This window comes from Rhinatrema bivittatum, chromosome 2, assembly GCF_901001135.1.
Source record: "Rhinatrema bivittatum chromosome 2, aRhiBiv1.1, whole genome shotgun sequence".
In the NCBI taxonomy this organism is placed as follows: Eukaryota; Metazoa; Chordata; class Amphibia; order Gymnophiona; family Rhinatrematidae; genus Rhinatrema; species Rhinatrema bivittatum.
Genome location: NC_042616.1, coordinates 762,310,067 through 762,333,336, shown reverse-complemented (window position 1 = coordinate 762,333,336; position 23,270 = coordinate 762,310,067). Strand labels below are relative to the sequence as shown.

The following is a 23,270-nucleotide window of genomic DNA, read 5'->3' as shown; positions in this document are numbered from 1 at the left end:
CAAAGTTTAATATCTGTACTGTCCTACTTTAAATAAAATAATCCATCTTTATTATGAGAATGTAGTTGTTAATGCTGTTAATAGCATTTCAAATGTTAAAGTAACATATCCTTATCCTCTTGCACTTCCCATTGACATTTGCTTCATCTAAGAACTTAATTGTATTCATGTTTAGTTGCTTTGAGCTATTTTGTCCAAGTGTTTTGTAGCAGAATATTATATTTAGCCTTGCACGAAGGTTTGGGAAAGGAAAAGGTATATCAAAATCTCTGTTTGTTGCATGATAAATGATCTGAAGCTGTTATTGGTTTGTTTGGTTATCCAAGATCCAAGTTACAGTTGTGTTTCCGTAGAGTATTAAAACAGCTGTCTTGTATCCAACTTTTGCTATCTGTAAAAGTTTAGTTTCTACATGTGTAAAGAATGGGCTCTGCAGCAAATAGACAAATCCTGCATTTCTAGGCTGATTTGCTATTAAGTGATTGTGCACCATATAGTTACAGTACAACGTGGAAGGGTGTGGCCAGTTCATACTCTGTGCTCTTATGTGCAAACATTTGTACATATGTATGTTTTATGTAATGGCATTTTGCCATTTATTACCCTCTCCTTCAGCTAGAAAGACAAATATGTCAAACTGGCTTCTTGGTTGTTGTTATAGGGGTCATTTGGGTTACCTAAACACTTAGAAAACCTTCGAGAGATCAAGCAAACTCCCTTTACTTCTTTTATTGGTGTCTGCAAGCACTTTATAATTTACTTCAATAGAAGATCTTGCCAGAGCATTTCCGGAAATCTTCAAGGAGAAAATGAAAAAAGGACTTGGAACAAGTTTAAAAACCGGGGGTCCAGGACTAGCCCAATGGCACGATGGCAGCGCTGCACTGCAAGCTCAGTTTCTAAACCCAGTTTATGGTTTTTTGGGAGGGGGGGGGGGGGACAGATAGCAAACTCTGGGCATTGCTGGGGAGGCGGCAGTGGGAGGAAAGAAATCCTTGCCATCATTCACCAGCAACACCCACTAACACCAGAGCTGAGGAAATGGGTAAGCTACAGCAGTGGGAATAGATTGTGTTCTGAGTTGAGATGCGTTGGCGTCGTGAGGCACAGTAGGGGCTACATGCAGAGCGTTCTCAGGCGAGCCTGGTTCCCAGTTGGGTTCTTTTCACCTTGGAGTTGCAGTGCTTGATTTTGAGGTGCATGTCAGTGTGTATTTTATGAATGTTTATTATATCGCATGCCTAAAACTGATGATAGAGTGTGATAGAAGATTTCAAATTAATAAATACATAACTGGCTAAGAGTGCACTTCTGCCTCTCAGCCAGAGCATCACCCGCGCATTGGCTGGGACAGAACGGAGGAGGAAAGGAATTAACACCTAGGAAAGTGCATGCTGCAAGCATTGTGCGACGGTGCATTTCTCTTTCTCAGCCAGAGTGAAGTTTGGCGTGGGGAATCAATGGGAGGGAGGATGAGGGGGAAACAACTGGGACGTGAGGGGGAGAGAGACAAGCGGGGAGAGCTCCAGTGAGGGGGAGAGAAGCAGCAACACGAGGGATGCAAAAAGCAGTGGCGGCTCCCGTGAACATGAGAGGGAAGAAGAAATGGGGGAGGAGAGAACCAGCCGGCTGCCACCTCTCAGGAACCCCACTGTCCACCGCCTCTCTCACTCCTCTCCCAGCCTGGAGTCATGGGGCTTGTGGCTGAGGCTGCTCAGACAGCCGTTACTGACTTGCCGCAGCCCGCTCAGCTTTTCAAACAGGCACACAATGGGGAAGACCGGCAGCAGGGGCAACAGTGACACAGGTCCTGAATGGTCTTAGGTGTGGCATGTGCAGCCGCTGGAGGAAGTCTGCATGAACGTAAATTCATGCATGCAGCTTCAAGAGTGCCTGCACCATGACGAGAGGGAGGCGGACACGCGCTCCATTATAGGTGCTCTCTCTCTCTGGGGAACCACACCTAAAAATGGGAACTCCCTAAGGTAACCATAAATAAAGGGGCCATGGTGCTATTGCCCGAGCAAGGACAGGTTTCATTTTAGCTGAATGGCCCACTAAGTAGAGGGACGCTACAGTGAAAAATAAAATAATTGTAGATTTGATTATTATTATTTTGACTTTAGAAAACAAGAGGTTATGTGCAAATTTTGAATTCATAGGATTCTTTTGACTTCTGGAAATTAAAATGCAACTGAATAGTTACTTTGTTTCAGCTCTGCTTTTCTGCTGGGAAAATTAAAAAAGCAAGGTCACCGTGCCTCAGACATGGCACAAAGGTGGCGATCTAAGCTTCCATGGAAGGGGGTACAGTCCTTTTACTGGACTATCATAAGGGGTATCCAACCGTAATGTATATGTACCTGCTGTACATGAGTTTTCCAGGACACATATAGATCTTTTCTTCACGTGGGACAGATGTAGTTCTCAAAGCACATGGTTGACGTCTTGACTGTTATGTTGGTCTAATAATAGGAGTCATAATCTGTAAAATAATCTAGGTTTTCATAGGGTCAACAGGAGCATTAAAGCACCAATGTGATTTGCATACGATACTGCAGCTCCTGAGTGGGGCCAGACAAATAGAATTTGCATTTCATATTATTCCTGCTTAGTTATCTGATTCCCCTCCATAAAATATGAAAAAGAATGGCGCGAGGATCTTCAGCAGGAAGTCTACAGTGTTACACAGACATGGGAGTATCTGTACAATAAGGGCAGGTTGTTTTGATTCAGTTTTGATGACCTTCCAATCCAGTCTTTGATGATCTTCCCATCCAATCTTTGTCTCCTGCCTTTCCAATTTAATATGCTCAAAGTGAGGTGCAGGCAACAAAGAGCAGGATGTCTACACAATTCACGGAGGACTAAAAGTTTGTGGATGCATAGGGGGGAGGGGTCAAATCAAGACCGAAATCAGCCTGTCTCATCTGATATGGCATCATTTGCTTACTCTACTATTGAAGCACACAACATAATTTATCATTAATGTGGAATAGTCTTTCTTTCTCCCAGTCCTACTCTTTTTAAATACATTGTTTAACTTCCTATTTATTAATTTTTCATATGATTGTTATATTAAAGCATATGGCAAAAAAAAAAAAGATGAGATTACAAAGGTCCCAATCATAAATAATGACAACCAAAATATGAGACCAAATAACAATAAAGAAAAATATTGAAAAGTATTTATTATAATACTTATGAAGTAACAATTAGAAAATAATTAAAATACAAGCATATCCCATAGGACTAGACAAAACTAGATACACAGTTCAAAAGAAAATAACATTAAGATGAAACATAATTATATTCATATTCCAGGTTGCTCTTCACCCTTACCCCCAGCCGATCCACCTCTCTTCTCCCCAGCTATTCTCATGCTCTTTCCCCAGCCCCTCTCCCCCTGCCATTGAATGAGCCATGAGGAGGAGGAGAAGAATCAGAGTGCTTCTCTGCTGCTCGGTGCTGGACTTACAGTGGGAACCGAGCAGGACAGCACACTAGTCAAGCCTGAGTCAGAGGGGATCTCTTACCATGGATCCCTAGTGAGGGAGACCAGCTGGCTCCATTGTGGCAGAGCAGGCTGATCCAGTCATGGTTTTACACCATCAAATTGATGACTTGTAGTACTGATGCCTCTGATATAAAGCAGGATGACAGGTTTATGCCCGCAGTGGGATAAAACCAGGACTGGATGTGCTTGCCCTGCTAAAATGGAATCAGCTGAATTTTCAGTAATTAGAGAAAAAGCAAGATAAAAAAATAAACATGCCTAAACATAGCCTAAGAAAACCAATTTGTCAGGACTCCTTATCCAAAACAAGGTGTACAGGTGTACATTTTATTAGCCCATGAAGAAAGGAAATCTAGCTATAAGACTCAAAGATGAAGTAGCAGAGCCATTAAGCAGATGTCTGGATATTTTGGAGGATTTAGCATGCAGGAATGGTGAACTTCAGTCTCTTGAGTGCTGCAAACATATCTGGTTTTCAGGATAGTCAAACTATGCAAATTAAACCCTAGGATCAAATATATGCATATTTATTGCTGAAATCATGAAACCTAATCTGTTTGCAGCTTTTGGGGTTCAGAGATCACCGTCCCTTATTCAGCAACTGCTTTTATTTTAAACCAACTTCTACTCGTGCTTTAACTTAGCAAGTCACAGAAATGAGCATGGGCTACATATTTATAAATACATAAAATGCAGTTAAAAACTGAGAGGCACTTCATGTTATCCGGTTAAACTTTTCTTGCTAACTTTAAGAAAACTGGGTAGATTCCATAGCGTGGCTGTGTCACTGAGTGTACAGTGCTAGTTAGCTGGATATGTTTATTTAGCACAGCAGCTGAATGTAGACCTCTGAGAGGTTACCGTAAATAAAAAGAAAGCAATGAATATATCAAAATACTCATGTGAGAAAGCTTACAAGCTATAAGAAGCAGTTCCTTTTCAACCCATAGGAGTAAAATGTCTCCCACAACCCACACTTTATGAAAACTGGTAGCAATAAAAGATAGTTCAGAATTTCAAAGCCATTATGCAAACACTATTTGTCAAAAAAAGCATATCTAGTTTGTTTTTGGTTTTGTTTTAAATAAACTTTAAGGGAGCATTGTCCTCTCCTCCACAAGATAAGACTGCTTGAATTTCAATTTGACAACTACTTTCTTTTTTTAGTTTATATATCTTTATTTAGTTTTTACAGAAGAAAGAAGTAGAAATAAACAGAGCTTCCGAAATGAACACGTAATAGAAATACAGCCATAAGATAATATAAATACATAAATCCTACCTTCAACATCTATTAAAATTATTAATAGTACAGTATCAAGAAAAAGATACAACAATAAAACATATGCCCAGTGTGAGGGTAAAACATCCGAAATTACAGGGCTAAAACAGATTAAGAGAAAAATAATGGTCTATCGGCCCCAACATTGCTATCCAGCTAAATATTCAATGGTTTCTAAGTGCCGCTTCTTTTTCATTTCAATAATAAAACACACAGTATGCCACCAAAACTTGAGATTCAAAGTAGTAGTACCCTTTTTAGCAATGGGGGAGCCATTAGAGGTTGGATAATGAAAGATTTAAGTACAATAAGTAGGAAGAAAAGTGGATAGGATAAAGTGAGCATTTGGGCATAGATAAGCCGGAAATAAAATAAAAGGTGTGAGAGGGGACCCACATGTCCAGCAAACATGTGAAGTGGATAAACCAGCCTGATACATAGCCCAAGGGGTACAAATGGTGCGATGGGCTAGAAAAAACATGGATTGAGTGAAAGAAGAGGAGAGAGAAATCCTCAACGATTTATCCCAATATAATTTCCAAAGGAAACCATCTGGAAATGACAATTCTTGTGTCAGTACACCATTTGAGGGTCATATTTTTTTAAATATTTTGTATATATTGGATGCAGCGTGACTTCGTGAAGTTAAATTGTGAAGCAGGACAGTCAACTGTGAAGGTTGTGAGGCTTGATTTAAGTCTCAGGAGGAGGCCCGGATAATGACAACTATTTATTTATTTAATACTATTTATATCCTGCCTATTGCGAAACAATCTTACCAGGCGGGCTACAACATCTTAAAATCTTAAAACTACTTTCTAGAAGGCAAGGAGAGTTATTGTAATTCATCTTTTTTCACTTTCAAATTGGGACTGAAGGGAAGCTGGGCTTGTGACAGGCCAGGCAAAAGGTGTATGCAGGACTGGATTGCCCATTTGGCATAGTCTGTGCTTCCTAGGGACGCCCGGTGCATTCCATTAGGTGAACTAGATGGTTGCCTACGGCGCCAGCCATTAGGGGGCGCCAAAGAGCAGCCATTGTGGGGCTGCGAGTGGAAACCTATCCCGCTCGCGGCAGATAGGAGTAGATACTCACTTGGCTGCAAGCAGTGCCCATCCTACTCGCAGCCAAGAAAAGCACACACTCGGCGAGCCATAAGCAGCATCTCTACTCGCCACAGATTAATTGTAAATTATCCTTAATTTGCTCATTACTTTTTAAAAAAATAAGCTTACCGGGTCTTTTAAACCAGGGCATCCTGTGTGCCTTTAGGACACACTGAAACCCAGCTCTGCATATACCTTTTGCCTGGCCTGTCACAAGCCTAGCTTCAGTCCCACTTTGGAAGGGAAAAAAGATGAATTAAATAACTGTCCTTGCCTTCTAGAAAGTAGTTGTCAAATTGAAATTCAAGCAGTCTTATCTTGTGATTGAGAGGGCAAAGCTCCCTTCAAGTTTATTTTAGAAGAAACCAGATACGCTTTTTTGGCATATAGTGTCTGCATAATGGCTTTGAAATCCTGAACTGTCTTTTATTGCTACCAATTTTCATAAAGTGTGTGGGTTGTAAAGGAACTGCTCTTTATAGCTGGTAAGCTTTCTTACATGAGTATTTTGATATATTTATTGCTTTCTTTTTATATACAGTAACAGTGACATTGCCGGGTACAACGCAGGGTCAGACACATCATTACTGGAGTAAAATAAAACAATTCATATAAATCATGGGTGAAATGAAATGCCATGTCTCAAGCCACTTGCAGCTTCAAAAGGTGAAAAGGATACAAATGAAAGATTATCTAGAAGGGGGTTGACAGGAAAGGCAACCCTAACCTATCCTAGTGACACCCCCCCCCCCCCCCCTCACTTCAGCCAGTCAGCTATCCAGGATAATCCGCAGTGAATATGCATAAGTTGGAGACCCAGTATATGCAAACTTATCTTCTGCTTAATCACTGCAGATATTCCAAAAACACAACTGGCTGTGGGGTCACCAGGACAGGTCTGGGAAGTCCTGCAGTAGGTTAAGGAATGGGGTAATAAATATCCTGCATGGAAGATAAGAATGGCATTGCAGTTTCACAAAATACAAATCTCTGCTTTCTAGAAGATAGCTATGGCCAAACATCCCAAACTTTGTGCTAAAGTTGCTAAGCAGCAGACAGTGGTCTTGACCCAGACCATGCAGAACATTCACAAGTGGCAGGCACCTATCCAAACGGAATCCTCCCCATGTCCATTGCTTTCTCATGAGTGCTTGCTTCCTGACAATGCAGTGGACTGTATTCATTCTTTTCAGTGATCCCTTTGGAGCCTTAAATGTGAATTGTAGGGTAGAGCTGCCGTTCTGGAGCAGCCTAAATGATTAGATCTAAGTAGTTCTATTTGAAAACCTATGCTATTAATGAGAAGCCCTATTATGCAATTATAGGGATTAGCAGAGGTCACTTGCTGCTGCTATTCACCCAGCAAGTCAACACATGGAAGGGTGTGATGATATGATGAAACAACATCAGGCCTCCAAGAAGTGCTGTAGTTTCCCCGGGGGTGTAGTGTTATCTCGCCATAACACTGAATCCCATGTGTCTTATTGCTACCATAAAAGTTGTTGATGATTAATTCAGTATTTGTTCTTTACAAGTATAAGAAAAACTTACATTTTTTTTAACTGCCCTAAACAATTGGCATTATAAATATAATTGTCTCATTGTGGGTTTGTAACAGCAAGCAGGGAGCTCAGCTTGTCACTTAGTATTAAGTGAGCCAACATAAACAGGAAGAAATTGTATTCTCATGTATTGCTCTACACCAGATTGATAATTTACTATAATATGATATAGTCCCAGTATAGACTCCTAAATAAAAAAAAAAAGTATATGCTCTGTGATTGCCTGTGAGACATAATCGTCATGCAGAATTAAAGAGCTCAGGGTAATTAGTGTAGAGTATGGAGGCATAGAACACACTTGAGGCAGCTTTCATGGCAGGCAGGAAGAGAGAAGAAGGGGTGAGCCCTCACGAGGCTCTTCCAGAAGGGGTGAGCCCTCATGAGGCTCTTCCTTTTATTGTACATTCATACAAAGGCAGATGATGTGTCATTACATGATTGGCTACTTTCCCATAGCAACAGACGAGTCCCTACACTATTGGCTTTGGCTCAGGGGGTGTGCACGGATCATCTCATTGGCTGCTGAAATCTATACCTCCTGACTTTGTCCTGCCTCTGACTAGGGAACACCCAGCCCCTCTTTCAGGCTAACAGGATTAATTATAAGCCAGAGAAATACATGAAGTCAGGTATCCTCTCCTTGGCAGAGACTTAAGCACAAGTGATGCTTTTATTCAGGCAAAGGTCAGGGAGAAGGGAAGTTAGTGTTTAAACCCTGATGAAATGGCTTGCTGGCAAGCGCATATTTCCCACATCTAGCCATTCAGAATTACTTATCCTCGTGGATCCAAGATAGTGTTTGGTGTTTAGCAATCTGAACTTAAACTTCTGATAGAAGCCTGAAATTTGCCTTTGCTTATTACCTTTCTATATTCTTTGCTTTTGTAAAGAGGAGAGGAAGGGTGAAGACTTACCCTATAGGGCAGGGGTAGGCAACTCTGGTCTTGAAGTGCCACAAACAGGTCTGTTTTTCAGGATATCCACAATGAATATGTGGCCAGCCCTTCAGTTTCTCACTAGACGGCCCAGGCTTTCTCACCATCAGGACTAGTAACAGCAGGGGATTTCCATTCTCTTTCAGTCTCTCCACTGAGCTGTCTGTGATTGGTTATCCCAGGGGCATAAGGAGGCATTAGAGGTAGAGAGAGAGTGTGGACGGTTTGAGTTGGGTTTTGAGGAGTATGGAGTTTTGTTACTTTCTCCCTGCTGAGCTGGGCCCAGTAACCCAGTTTGGTCTTTTTCTTGTGTTTAGAGGAGATTCCTCATCAGTGTACAACCTGTCTGAGAGGTCTGCCTCCCCTTGTGTAGAGAGAGAAGGTTTTGTAGATTTTTGGTCAGCTTTTGGATTACTTCTTTTTTGTTCTGGGGAACACCCTGTTCTTTGGAAAATAGCAACCCCTCCAATCCTGAGAGAAGGGGCTGGACCCCTGTGAGCTACCCCTCTACTACCTAGAGGATGCACGACCAGTGACAGCAGCACTACCCAACGTGAGATAATTTGGATAGAGACATTTGGATTTTTTTCCTTTTTTGTTAATGCGGAGGTTTTCCCCCCCTTCTGCACACTTGTGGAAGGATATAGAGGGCTGTAAGCAGAACTGGAACATCAGGCGTCTCTCCCAGAAAGGTCCGCCAAGGTTGTAACATCAAGCCTTGGGAGATTCCCAATTGGATTTCCACCCCAAAGAGATCAGGACACAGGCTGTAAGCATCAAACTGACTTTTAGACTCAGAATCTTTTCGTGGTGTGTGCTCCCTCCATAGGATTCCCCAATCTACTGGGCTGTTTGCACAGATGAGTAGGCAGTGGCAAACTCCCTCCCAGGAGCTAGAGGGATGGACACAAGCACCCAGCAGAGAGACAATATAAATAGTTCAACTGGGTAGTTTCATTTCTTGAATGTTTTGGGACAGTGATTGATCTTTTGGAAATAATCAGTAAATTTGATTTGAACACCTAGTCTGAGTCCAGCCTGTTTGTCCTAGAAAAGAATATATCATCAGAAAGATACATTCACATCAGGAAAGACACTCCATCACCTGGGCCACAAAGGATGTCCTTTCCCCCCACAGAAAGAGCTCACTCCCTGGGAAATGCAGGAAGAAGGGGAAGGATGGTGTTGAGAACATGGACCCTTGAGCCGGCTCGAGAGTTGGAGGATCCACTGAAGGGAGGCCTACAGTGGTGCTCATAGCCGGGAGGTGGAACAGGACCAGGAGACCTGACAGGACCTTCACCTATACCAGCCCTCGTTCCCCACAGGTTGAGCCCTTGGGTGCTGGGGCTGGCAGGACTTAGGCAAAGGTCTCCGGGTGAAGGAAGTCCAGTAAGCAGTCTGAGTCGAGGCAGGCAGAAGACTTTGAGAAGAGGGTCCAGAGGTCGAGGCGGGCAGCAGAGGTGCAAGACAAGGAATTGGGCTAGAGGTCGGGGCAGGCAGAAGACTAGCGAAGTCAGAGAATATGCCAAGGGTCAAGACAGGCAACAGACAGAAGAATCCAGGAACCAGGACGAAGTCAAAACTGGAGAAGCAAGCAGAGGCAGGAGTGGGAGCAGGAGTGGAACCACAGGAGCAGGAACACATGGATGGAGGCAGGAACAGGCAGGAACGCTGGAGTGGGATCAGGAACAAGCAGGAACACTGGAGAGGAATCAGGAACAAGCAGGAACAGCAACTAGCTATTCAGAGAGTCGACCTGTTTCTAAGGCAAAGCATTGAGATCTGCAGAACCTTTATATAGTCCCCAGATAATGACATGGGATTTGGAGCCGGGCTGAGGTTTCCCGCCACAGCCCCTTTAAATCCTGGGTTGGGGCACATGCGTGCGCCTAAGGGGTGGAGCTGCCCGAGAAAGTCAGCAGTGTCTCCCTCATGGGGAGGACACCGCGGGAAGGCCCCGACTTGGCCCAAGCCACAGTGGGGAAGCCAGCAGTGCGCATCGGAGAGTGCAGGAAGGTGAGGGGGGACCCAGCCGTGGCTGCCCACGGCCGGGGTTCCCAACAGATGGCAAGAGCAGCCCAGATAAACAAACACTTTTATGGCCCTAGAGGAACTGACAAACCTCTGACAAAGAGTTACAAATATGTATGAGGTATATTTGCATGCACTGCCTCCTTTATATGCAGATCTATCTCATGCATATTCATTATGAATATCCTGAAAACCAAACCAGTTTGTGGCTCTCATAGACCAGAGTTGGCCACCCATGTTCTACTTCAAGTTTTTATTTTAGATGGTCTTGGAATTAAGTTTTAGAAATCCAAGACATATATAGAATTTTTAAAAAGACTTACATACCCAATAGTGTCTCAGAACCAATCAAGTGAAAATTTCTAGGACATAGCAGTCTATTTATTTATTTATTTATTTATTTGAAATAGTCATAGACCACACCTTCCAAGGTTCGGGGCGAGAAACATAAAAACATACACAGTTTTAATGGACAGAGAACAAAGGACTTAACATAACTTTAAAATATCTATTTCTAAATAAAACACTGTCAGATAAAGCAGAGGAGCCTCAAGGTTATATCTCATTAATCTAGTGCATCTTCAATTTGGCTTACTGGTTATGGAGGCCTTTAAAGGCCTTCATAAATAGGTACAATTGAAGAGCTTTTTAAAATTGTTTTTAGGTTGTCAATACTATGGAGTTGTGGTGGCAATGAGTTCCAAAGGTTAGGGCTGGATATTGAGAACGTTCTTTCTCTTGTAGAGTCTAGTCAGGCATGTCGTGGAGAAGGATGTCCAGAAGATGTTGATTGGAGGAGCGCAGTGAAGTGCATGAAGTATATAGCTTTAAATTTGAAGTAATCCAGGAAGAAGTCATGTTATATAACAGTTTATGAATCATAGAAGCTAGTTTATATTGGAGACACCACTGTATTGTGATCTAATGTAATGAGAAGAGAACTGGGGTACATTTGAAGCAAAAAGCCTGAGAGGGAGTCAGTTGGACCATTAGATGATCTAGGGGTAAAAGGTAGACTAACAGAGGTCAAGGTCATAGAAGTGAGATTAAATGATTTCTTTGCTTCAGTTTTTACTGAGGAGGATGTAAGGCAGATACCCATGCTAGAAGTGATATTTAAAGGTGATGATTCAGAGGAAATGAAACAAATCTCAGTAAATCTGGAAGATGTACTAGGCCAAATTGACAAACTAAAGAGCAAATCACCTAGGTTAGATGGCATACTTCCCAGAGTACTGAAAGAACTAAAAAATGAAATTGCAGTCCTATTATTATTATTATTATTATTATTAATAATAATAATCTGTAATCTATAATTAAAATCAGCTATGGTGCCAGACAGTAGAGCTAATTGGCCAATTTTCTCATTGCAGAAAGGTAACTAGTGGACTACCCCAGGAATCTGTGCTGGGGCCACTGCTGTTTAACATATTTGTAAATGACATAGAGATGGAAGTAACATGTGAGATGGTCATATTTGTTGATGATACAAAATTATTCAAAGTTGTTAAATCACAAGAGGACCTTGCGAGACTGGGAGACTGAGCATCTAAATAGCAGATGGCATTTAATGTGGACAAGTACAAAATGATGCATGAATGGAAGAGCATTTTAAATTATAGTTGCACAATACAAGCTTCTATATTGGCAGTCACCACTCAGGAAAAAGATCTCGGTGTCATCGTGGATAATATGTTGAAATACTCTGCCCAGTGTGCAGCAGCAGTGGCCAAGAAATCAAATAGAATGCTAGGAATTATTAGGAAAGGAATGGAGAATAAAACAGAGGCTATCATAATGTCTCTGTATCGCTCCATGGTTCGACCATACTTTGACTGCTACTTATGTGCAGCTCTGGTCACCGCATTTCAAAAAAGATATAGTGGAATTAGAAAGGTGACCAAAATGATAAAGGGGATGGAATGATTTCCCTATGAGGAAAGGCTAAAGAGCTAAGGGTTCTTCAGCTTGGAGAAGAGACAACTGAGGGGAAATATAAAAGAGACATAAACTAATGAGTGGATTGGAATGGGTAAATGTGAATAGGTTGTTTATGCTTTCAAAGAGTACAAAGACTAGGGGACATGCAATGACGTTATTAGGCGATATTTTTAAGAAAAACGTAGGAGAAAATACTTTTTTTTCTCAATGGATAATTAAACTCTAGAATTCATTGCCAGAGGATGTGGTAAAAGCTGTTAGTGTAGCTGGGTTTTAAAAAAGGTTTGGACAAGTTCCTGGAAGAAAAGTCCGTAAACCATTATTAAGATGAACTTGGGGAAATCCACTGCCTACCTGCACCCTGTTCCTGTGTTCCAGTTCCACCCTTACCTGCACTCACTTCCAGTGTTCCAGTTCTTCACTTACCTGCATCCAGTTCCACACTTATCTGCACTCTGTTCCTGTACTCCTGAGTTCACCCTTACCTCCACGCAGCTTCAGTCTGTTCCTGAGCTCCAGCCCAACCTGCACTTGTTCCTTACTCCGCTCTCTCCATCTACTTCCAGCCTTGCCGTCCTGTGCCACTCTCAGAGGTGGTGTCCACAACACCCCGTCTATTGCTGCCCTCATAACAGGATCCTTGTGATATGCGGTTTTGTGGAGAATATAGGATCAATTATCACCCCTAGGTTATGGACCTTTTGTGAGATCTGGATTGTCTGATTCTCAAAGGAGAATGTGTCAGGTATAGGATATTTAACAGAGCAGCGTAGTATGATGAGTTCTGTCTTTTTTAAATTAAGAGCTAAACTGTTGTAAGATAGCCATGTTTTGAAACTGGATAAAGAGAGTGTGGCGAAATCATGTGTAGCAGTCCAAGATGATTTTAGAGGGAAGAAAAACTTGATATCGTCTGCTTACAATCTGTAATTTAATCCTAGTGTTGAAAGTTACCGACAGAGGTGGGGCGAGGAGGATGTTGAACAATGCTGCAGAAAGAGGTGATCCTGTTGTTATCAGGAACCATATTCCTCTTGTTTAAAGAAAAAAAAATAACGACCTGCTACATTGATTAACCGTCGTCTCTAGCTGACTAAAAAATGTTATTAAACAAGCATAGTCCCTGCAGTGTGTGTGTGTGTGGTCTATAATGATCAAAAATCAGTGTTTTGGCAGTGAAGGTGCACCGGGCTGACGGATGTGAAGGACGTAAGATTTACACAACAGATAAACATAACAACCAAGGGCCTACAAAAGGCGACAAAGGGAATGACATGATTGAACTCCCTAACTGCGCGTTTGTCATAAATAAAGAGTCACACAGGTGTGCAGCAAAATGTTCCTATTTGTAGGAATCTGGTAGGAGCCATCTACTAAGGCAGTGAAACAGGCAAGTAAAGGAATTACAAAAGTCATAGGTGAAAAAATGATTAGCTTTCGGGAACTGAGAAGGATCAGTGGTAAGAAGGTAATCCTTCGGCAGCAGACTGAGAAAGTAGAGCAGTGACGGCACCAGTGAAGCGCTTTAAGTTTGTAATAATGATAGTGAAGACTCGAAAATGATGTCAGGATCGTGGTTGGAGCAGGAGGATGGCACTGATATTGGGCTGACGTAGATAGCAAATGACATGCATTATGCAAGGAGAAAAGATCATATCTGTATTTTAGTCAGCGAGTAAACAGGGCACCTACCCACTGTGCTGCAGGTCTGGGTCCAGGCCCGGATGGGAAAGAAGATTTCTCTTCCGGGGCCCCTGGCATTGCCGATCTCCACCTCTGTAATGATTTCATAATTAAAATTCAAAACTCTCCAGGAGGTGCCAAATAGTGAGGAGCAATAGCAGGGAAGCAAAAATCAGAACAATAGGAAGAAACCCAGAGAAACAAAGGGGTCCCTTCATCCTCTAGTAAAAGGCAAAAAGGGATAAACTGGTAGTGGGGGGGACGCTCTTGAGTGTTCAAAAGAAGTAGTCTTTACTGTAACTTAAAAAGGATGATCCAGGCCACAATACCAAAAATCAAAAACAAAAGGAGAAATATGATGGCAATGAATATTATTGTCAATTTGTCCATCTTAGGTTCTAATTCTTTTCTCACTTCCCTTGCACCATTATCCTTGGAGAAATAGTTCTCACTCTGATATGTTGGGTAACTGAATGGGGTTCCAGCATAAAATCAATAACAAGGTAGAAGATTATCCCCAGACACAAAAACTGAGGGGTAACAGACCCCCAAGTACAAAAACATCCAAATCTCTACTTTAGTCAAACTCTTAAACTTTATTTCTCAACTGTGAAAAATTGTCAATAGGGGTTAGCCTTTGAGTCCTTATCTCAAAATATCTCAATTTCTTCTTACCCTTGCTTCTTCAGATAGCTCAGGCAACAAGATCCTTGCCCCAAATCCTTTGGGACACCGGGGGTATGTCCTTCCCTTCAGACTGGTCAAGATCAAAGTCCAAAAATCTTATCCAGAAGTCCATAAATGTCCAAATATGAAAAGTGATGAGCTGAGGCCCACCCAAAAAGTATTTGTCAATCTTCTCTTGAGACCCTGTGATGAATCTCAAACTGCACTTCTTCCTCAAAATCCTGGAGGGATCCAAATTTCTCAGTAGTAACTGTAGTTCTGAAGGGATCTCTTTCTCCTAAGATGAAATTCTAGGGAGATCTCCTACTCCTCCAACAGCTTGCTTGAGATCCTTGGAAATCTCAAAGTGTTCTAAACATCAAAATCATAGAACATATAGAAAGACATGGTTTAATGGAACAAAGTCAGCATGGCTTTACCCAAGGCAAGTCTTGCCTCACAAATCTGCTTCACTTTTTTGAAGGAATTAATAAACATGTGGATAAAGGTGAACCGGTAGATATAGTATACTTGGATTTTCAGAAGGCGTTTGACAAAGTTCCTCATGAGAGGCTTCTAGGAAAAGTAAAAAGTCATGGGATAGGTGGCGATGTCCTTTCGTGGATTGCAAACTGGCTAAAAGACAGGAAACAGAGAGTAGGATTAAATGGACAATTTTCTCAGTGGAAGGGAGTGGACAGTGGAGTGCCTCAGGGATCTGTATTGGGACCCTTACTTTTCAATCAACCTAATAAACGAAGGTTGACCGACGTGCCGCAAATGCGCAGTAGAGAGCAGCTCTACCGCGCATGCGAGCACGTCGGTCACAGTGTGCCTCTTAAAAATAAAAATGGCGCTGTAGGAGCGGCGGCCCCGAAGACCCGGAGCGGCGGCGGCACCGGCCCGAAGACCCGGAGCGGCGGCGGCACCGGCCCGAAGACCCGGAGCGGCAGGAGCGGCGGCCCGAAGACCCGGAGCGGTGGGAGCGGCAGCGGCGGCCCGAAGAGCGGCGGGCGGCACCGGCCCGAAGACCCGGGCAGGGAGCGGTGGCGGCGGCCCGAAGACCCGGAGCGGCAGGAGCGGCGGCCCGAAGACCCGGAGCGGCGGCGGCATGCGCGCGAGGAGGGACAGACGGACGGAAGGAAGTCTGTCCCTCCCTCGCGCGCATGCCGCCGCTCCGGGTCTTCGGGCCGGTGCCGCTCCGGGTCTTCGGGCCGGTGCCGCTCCCGCCGCTCCGGGTCTTCGGGCCGCCGCTCCTGCCGCTCCGGGTCTTCGGGCCGCCGCTCTGGGTCTTCGGCGGAGATCGACTGAGGGGAGGAAGGAGGGAGGGAGAGAGGAGTGACTGAGGGGAGGAGGGAGGGGGGGAGAGGAGTGACTCAGGGGAGGGGGGGAGAGAGGAGTGACTCAGGGGAGGAGTGACTCAGGGGGAGGGGGGGAGAGAGGAGTGACTCAGGGGAGGGGGGAGGGGGGGAGAGAGGAATGACTCAGGGGAGGAGGGAGGGAGGGGGGGAGGGGGGGGAGAGAGGAGTGACTCAGGGGAGGAGGGAGGGAGGGAGGGAGGGGGGAGAGAGGAGTGACATGGGAGGGGGGAGTGACTGAGGGGGAGGGGGGAGGAGGGAGGAGGGAGGGGGGGAATGAGAGAGGAGTGGGAGAGGGAGAGAGTGGGGAGGTGGGAGGGAGAATGAGGGGAAGGAAATGATCCAAAAAAAATGTTAATGTAGCCCGTTTTAACGGGCTTAATGGCTTGTATATTTATAAATGATCTGGAAAGAAATACGACGAGTGAGATAATCAAATTTGCAGATGACACAAAATTGTTCAGAGTAGTTAAAGCACAAGCAGATTGTGATAAATTGCAGGAAGACCCTTGTGAGGCTGGAAAAATGGGCATCCAAATGGCAGATGAAATTTAATGTGGATAAGTGCAAGGTAATGCATATAGGGAAAATAACCCATGCTATAATTACACAATGTTAGGTTCCATATTAGATGCTACAACCCAAGAAAGAGATCTAGGTGTCATAGTGGATAACACATTGAAATCGTCGGTTCAGTGTGCTGCGGCAGTCAAAAAAGCAAACAGAATGTTGGGAATTATTAGAAAGGGAATGGTGAATAAACGGAAAATGTCATAATGCCTCTGTATCGCTCCATGGTGAGACCGCACCTTGAATACTGTGTACAATTCTGGTCGCCGCATCTCAAAAAAGATATAATTGCGATGGAGAAGGTACAGAGAAGGGCTACCAAAATGATAAGGGGAATAGAACAGCTTCCCTACGAGGAAAGACTAAAGAGGTTAGGACTTTTCAGCTTAGAGAAGAGACGACTGAGGGGGGATATGATAGAGGTGTTTAAAATCATGAGAGGTCTAGAACGGGTAGATGTGAATCGGTTATTTACTCTTTCAGATAGTAGAAAGACTAGGGGGCACTCCATGAAGTTAGCATGGGGCACATTTAAAACTAATCGGAGAAAGTTCTTTTTTACTCAACGCACAATTAAACTCTGGAATTTGTTACCAGGGGATGTGGTCAGTGCAGTTAGTATAGCTGTGTTTAAAAAAGGATTGGATAAGTTCTTGGAGGAGAAGTCCATTACCTGCTATTAAGTTCACTTAGAGAATAGCCACTGCCATTAGCAATGGTTACATGGAATAGACTTAGTTTTTGGGTACTTGCCAGGTTCCTATGACCTGGATTGGCCACTGTTGGAAACAGGATGCTGGGCTTGATGGACCCTTGGTCTGACCCAGTATGGCATTTTCTTATGTTCTTATGTTCTCTCCTCACCAACTCGTCAGCTTCTCCTGCCCACTAAAGCCCTGAGCATGCTCCAGGGAATTCTATATCCTAGATGCCACACCCCCTAAAAAGGTGGGGTTACAGCAATGGGAGGAATTCTAAAATATAAAACCCCTCTCCTACTATATCCCTAGCTAGAAAATCAAATATTCGTGACATTGGTGATGCCCGATCACATACAATTTGTCCCCAAATTTAAAGCAATGAATAAGAGAGTATGACATTATAATTATGGAATTTTAAGTGATGAAATCAGGACCCATATCTTGGAAAGCAAAATTTTTATTTCAAATAGTCCAGGTTACAAGTCACAATGCCCGAATCTGGCAGAGTTTCGCCTTTCGACTGCGTCAGGGGCTCATTTGTCTGGATTATGCAAATGTGTTAACCTTCACAGTTGCATTGAGATATCAATATCTGCTTTCCCTTTTCCCTTCAATACACCCGATAGTGCAGCACCGGATGAAAATAGCAAAGCTTTCCACTGAATATAGCCGGATAAAGACCAAGGTTAGAAAGAAAGATGAGAAATATTTCACTCAGCTCTGATTGTGAGGGAATAAAAACATGAGACCCTACCATTACCTTTCCCGTAGTAACATCTGTACTCTCAATGAATGTTAAACAAGAGGAAGTCAGATCCACATTTCATGGATCATCCTGAATTAGAGATGACTAAAGAAGGTCGCCCTTCTGTGACCAGCTCTCCCAGTGTCACATCAAGCATTATGATCCAGTTTAAGCAAGAGGGATTGACGTTTCAGCTTCAGGGATCCAAGGAAATCTGACCCTCACAGACACATGCGAGGGACTGTGTGAACAGGCAGCCCAGGTTACAATCCTGACCCCCACAACAGGAATCCTGAAAATGGAAGAGAGAGGAAGGAGAGGAGGTTAATGCATACTTCACAACTAACCTTTCATCCAGAGGTGCTGCTGGAGAAGGGGGTGAGAGCATGTTCATCTGGGTCCCTTTCCAGCTGAGATGTCCTGCCTCCACGGCTGTTGCTGCTGCCTTCAAGAGTGCCAAGCTTTATTTTTGAGCAGTGGGAGACTTGGGGGTAAGTTTCTTCCCTACCCCTTTTTGACAAGGTGAGGGTTGGTGATATAGATCTCTATTATAATTTGCTTGATTATTGTATTTGTTATTGATGGCTATTGTATTTTAATTGTATTTGATCTGTTTTTCTGTGACATGACAATGCTTATATAAGGCCATCGCAAAATAGATTATATTTGTTTTATATTTTATGTTTCTGATTGATTGCTTAATTGTGATTGTAATTTTTAATGTTTATGTTGTTAATTTGAATTTGAATAGTAAATGCTAAATTTAATGTCTTAAATTATATTATGTATGAATATGTAAACTGCTTAAACTTCATGATATGCACCATAAAAATAAATAAATAAATAATCCTGTTGTAAGCTACTTTGAGTCCCTTTTGCGAGAAAGGAGCAGGATGTAAGAACTAAATGTAATGTAATCTGGATAACTTTAGGCCATGTTACTCTTAGGCTTCTTGACCCTCATTGTGATAACATTTTTGGGTATATGAATACCACATGCTGTGTGAGGGATTTGAATTCAGGACCTGTCATAATCTAGGACCAGTGATGCTTAACCTGGGAGGCATGACCCTTAGAAGGGGTCAAACAAATCATGAGGTTCTTGTGGCCTGGTTTTGGCCACTGTTGGAAACAGGATGTTGGGCTTGATGGACCCTTGGTCTGACCCAGCATGGCAATTTCTTATGTTCTTTTGGGGGGGGGGGGGGGAGGAGGGCATGAAAGCACCAGCACTGGAAGTAGCCCACTATCTGCCTCCTACTCTCTGCTCAACTACCAAAGTAGGCTGCAGTCAGGAGCCAGAGAAGGGAGAAGCCATCTGCTCCTCTTCCAACAAAGAACAGAAGAGCCAGAAAGTTAGGAAGCCGCCTTCCCTACTCCTGCAGAACTGCCAAAAAAGAGAGGTGACATAGAGAAGAGGAGTCCGAGAGGCTTTCTAGATTTATATATACTGTATTCCTTTCAGTGAGTAATATTAATCAAGGTAGCTGAAATAATTAAATTATTAAAATGTTAAAATATACCTTGAGGATTGGAACCCACATAAGCCTATTTGGGGGTGGGGGGTGGGAGCTGCACTTGGTATTGTATAGGTCGAGGACCAGTGTCCTAAACCAACAAGCCCGACTCTTTAGTATCGCCTCTAAGAACAGTATATGTTCTGCACTCTGGAGCACTGCTACATATAGAATGACTATAAGGAGAATCCAGTACAACCTACAGATCAAAAGACAGAGATGACATTGTTGCGAAGGATAAAAGATAGTCTGTTGCCCAGTCTTGAAACTGATGTTATCTGAGATTGTGTTCACAGTACCGAGGCAGGCGAGACATGTCTGAGCCTGTTCTCTAGACCTGCGGTTCCTGTCTTCGATTTCTACTCTCTGTCGGTGGACTCTGACTCTGGGTACCCGCTCCTTGGGGGCCGGCTCTGCGCTTCCATTTGTGTAACTATCTCCGCGCTTCCCCACTCCTCAGGGTAGCCTCAGTGCTACCTTGCCAGAGATCATGCCTCTACGCTTCCCCGCTCCTTGGGGTAGTCTCAGCGCTACTATGCCAGAGATCTTGTCTCTATGCTTCCCCGCTCCTCGAGGTAGCCTCAACATTATCACCTTAGGGGTCCTGACTCCGAACTCCCCGTTCCTCGGGGCCTGCCCTGTACGCTACTGTATTGGAGATCTTTCCTCTGATATATCCTTTCTCCAGACCTGCCCAGCACTGTGATATCATTGAATTGACTCTCTCAGTCCCCGCTCCTCGGGGCACCCCGCAGTACTGCTGCTGTGCAGGCGCCTGCGATCACGTGGCTGTGATGCAGACAGTTCTTCTACACCTCCTGTCTCTGGGGCCACAGCCGTGTGTTTCCAGTCAACCTCGCCTCCTGATGGTGGGGATCTGTGGGGCCCAACCCCTCAGGTAGTGTCAACTCCCACCTCGGGCCAAGGGTCGACAAAACCTACAAAACCTAACAGCACCATCGTTAGGCGCGGTCGCATGACTTCTCGGGGAATTTATAGAGACCACGGCGGGAGAGCCCTGTGGCCCCTGCTGAGGTCATCAAGCCTGCCCTATTCAAGAGCAGCTCTCCTGCTGCAAGATACCTTGGCAATAAGTTGACTATTGTATAGTAGAGCAAGTTGTCTCAGCATTCCTGTTCTTCGTTCCTGTGTTCCTGGTCTTCGTTCCTGCATCCCTTGTCTTTGTTCCTGCATTCCTGGTCCTTGTTCCTGAGTTTCTGGTCTTTGTCTTTGTCTGTGGTCAGTCTTCAGTTCTTCATCAGGTCTTTGTCTTGTGCTCAGTCTTCAGTTTTTCAGTATCTTCTGTGTCATTGCCTGCCCGCTGTGCCGTTCCTTACCTCCCTGCTTACCTATCCATCCTGCCTTCCCTCGGACAGATCTCTGGTTCTGACTTCGGCTTGCTTGACACTCAACTATGCCTGAACTCCACCTGCCTCTGATCACTGCCTGAAAAACGACCACGCCTGAACTCTGCCTGCCCCTGACCACAGCCCGACTAATGACCACGCCTGACCTCCATCTGCCACTGTCCTGGCCTGTAACTCGACTGTCTCCTTGGACATCCAGCTCATGTGCGGAGGCCCACGCCTAAGACCTGCTGGCCCCAACACCCAAGGGCTCAATCTAAGGAGATCGAGGGCTGGTATAGGTGAAGCTCCAGTTAGGCCTCTGCCACAGCCAGCTCCGCTAACCAACAGTGGGGACCTGCAGGGCTCCTCCCTGCAAGTTGCACCAACTCCACTTTGTCTAAGGGTCCATGCCCACACAACAATGAAGTCTAGGCAGGCAGCACACTGGTGTGTATAAAACATGAATACAGCAAGACAGCTGGAGTCAGGACATGGGGGGAAGTGATTCTTAAAATTGGGACATGTGGTTAAAATATAAAAAGTGCCCACCTTTTATTTAAAAAAAAAAAAAAAAAAGTGTCAATGGTAAGAAATATAGGGATTCATTTCCTATAGCTGGGCACCAATTTTGCAGTAGTGTTCTTCACTATTGAATAGAATAGGATGCCTTGATTGATAAATCTGGTGCCATTTTAGAACTGGAGCAAAAGCCAAAATGTATGAAATCAATCAAGAAAGCAGATTATTTTTGTTCTGTTAAGGAATGTTAAGATTTCACCTGACGAGTACCCTCTTACATAATTGAAACCAATGATATTTCTGCATGGTGCTAACCTCTACTGACTGATGAGCGAGATTATGTGAAGTGCTATTTTCATAAGGTGCTTTGCCATTCCGTGTCACTAATTTGTTTGAAAATAGGACACTTTATAGGTCAGTCTCTTATTTCCTCCTCTCAGAATGGAGGAGCAGTAAAAAAATGAACGAAGTAATTCTGGAAATATTTTGGTGCACTACGGGAAAATCAGAACCTCTGCAGCCAGCTTCTACCCTGAAAAATTAAGTAGGTTGCTCCGCCAGAAGGGTCCCTTTTCCCTTAAAAAAAAAAAAGTCAGAGTCTCAAGAGGAATTGAAATCTTTGTTTTTAAAAATTATAACTTTTTCTTAGAGACTTCTCCATGCCAATGCCTAGTTTCACTGGCGGTTACAGTGGAGCCATTATTAATCATAAATATGTTAGGATAATACAGGAATCATGAACACCCCGACAACTCTGTCCACCTTCCTTCCTTCCAATCATTGAGCATAAGAAAATACACTCACCACAACCTTGGGACAAAATAAAGCCACAGCTTTTATTTAAGCAATCATATTGACATCCCAATAAAGGCAGAACTGTGCCATTATATTCTAACAGTCTCAATACTGGTGCTAATAGTCTGCCATCCATAGGAAGCTGGTTATCTTTGTGCCCACAATAGCAATCAAAACACACTTATTTCTGCCTATAAAAAGGCTATTTTTGCAGTGTTAGAATTATTTGTGAGTTATCTGTGCACCGTCATACCACGCTTGAAAACATGAGACCATCATGATCTTCCAAAAGCTAAGGCGTCACTTATAATCATGGTGCTATTGTCAATTTTTATCATTTTTTGTTGCAAATAAAATTTGAGATGAAGGATTTTTTGAGATTTCCCTTAAACTTCGCACCAACCCAACATGATATCACATTTTGTAGCGTTGTACTAAATCAAGGGCTCATTTGTTTCTTCAAAGGGAAACTCTACTGCCCATTTCCTGATTTTTTTTCAAAAGAAATCAACGCTGCAGTTCACTTTCCATTTCATGTATCTATGAAACATAAAGGTAGGAGTTTGTACGAATCATATCATTAATAATATTTGCATCATACCATTGAATTTGCTCAAAATCGATAGCACTCACTGTGTATAACTCAACATTCACTCTTACCGTCAGTGAAAAACAGTTTGATGGTATGATGTATATACAGTATACTCTAGCACTCACTAACACAAAAGCATTCAGTTCCACATTGGTTATTTAACAAGCTAAGGCCTATAAGCATGAAAATACTGTACATTTTGCTTGTAATAAGGAAAAGGTAGGGGGGAGAGAAAGAGAGAGAGACTTTTTATAAGCCTTAGCTAGAGTAATCAACTATTTATACCACTATAGGAGGATCATCTAGGTGAGGTTTTGGGGCCAGTTTTACATGCACAGTCAGAAGTACAAGCAGCACAATACACATCAGTGAAGATAGAAGTGATTTGGAAAAAAGGT

At 43.4% G+C, this 23,270-nt stretch overlaps 1 protein-coding gene across 2 annotated transcripts in view; it reads left to right on the top strand.

Moving 5' to 3' along the window:
• Nucleotides 1-23,270, top strand: part of ANXA13 (annexin A13) — a 128,198-nt gene that overhangs the window by 636 nt on the left and 104,292 nt on the right. The gene's annotated exons all lie outside the window — the stretch shown is intronic.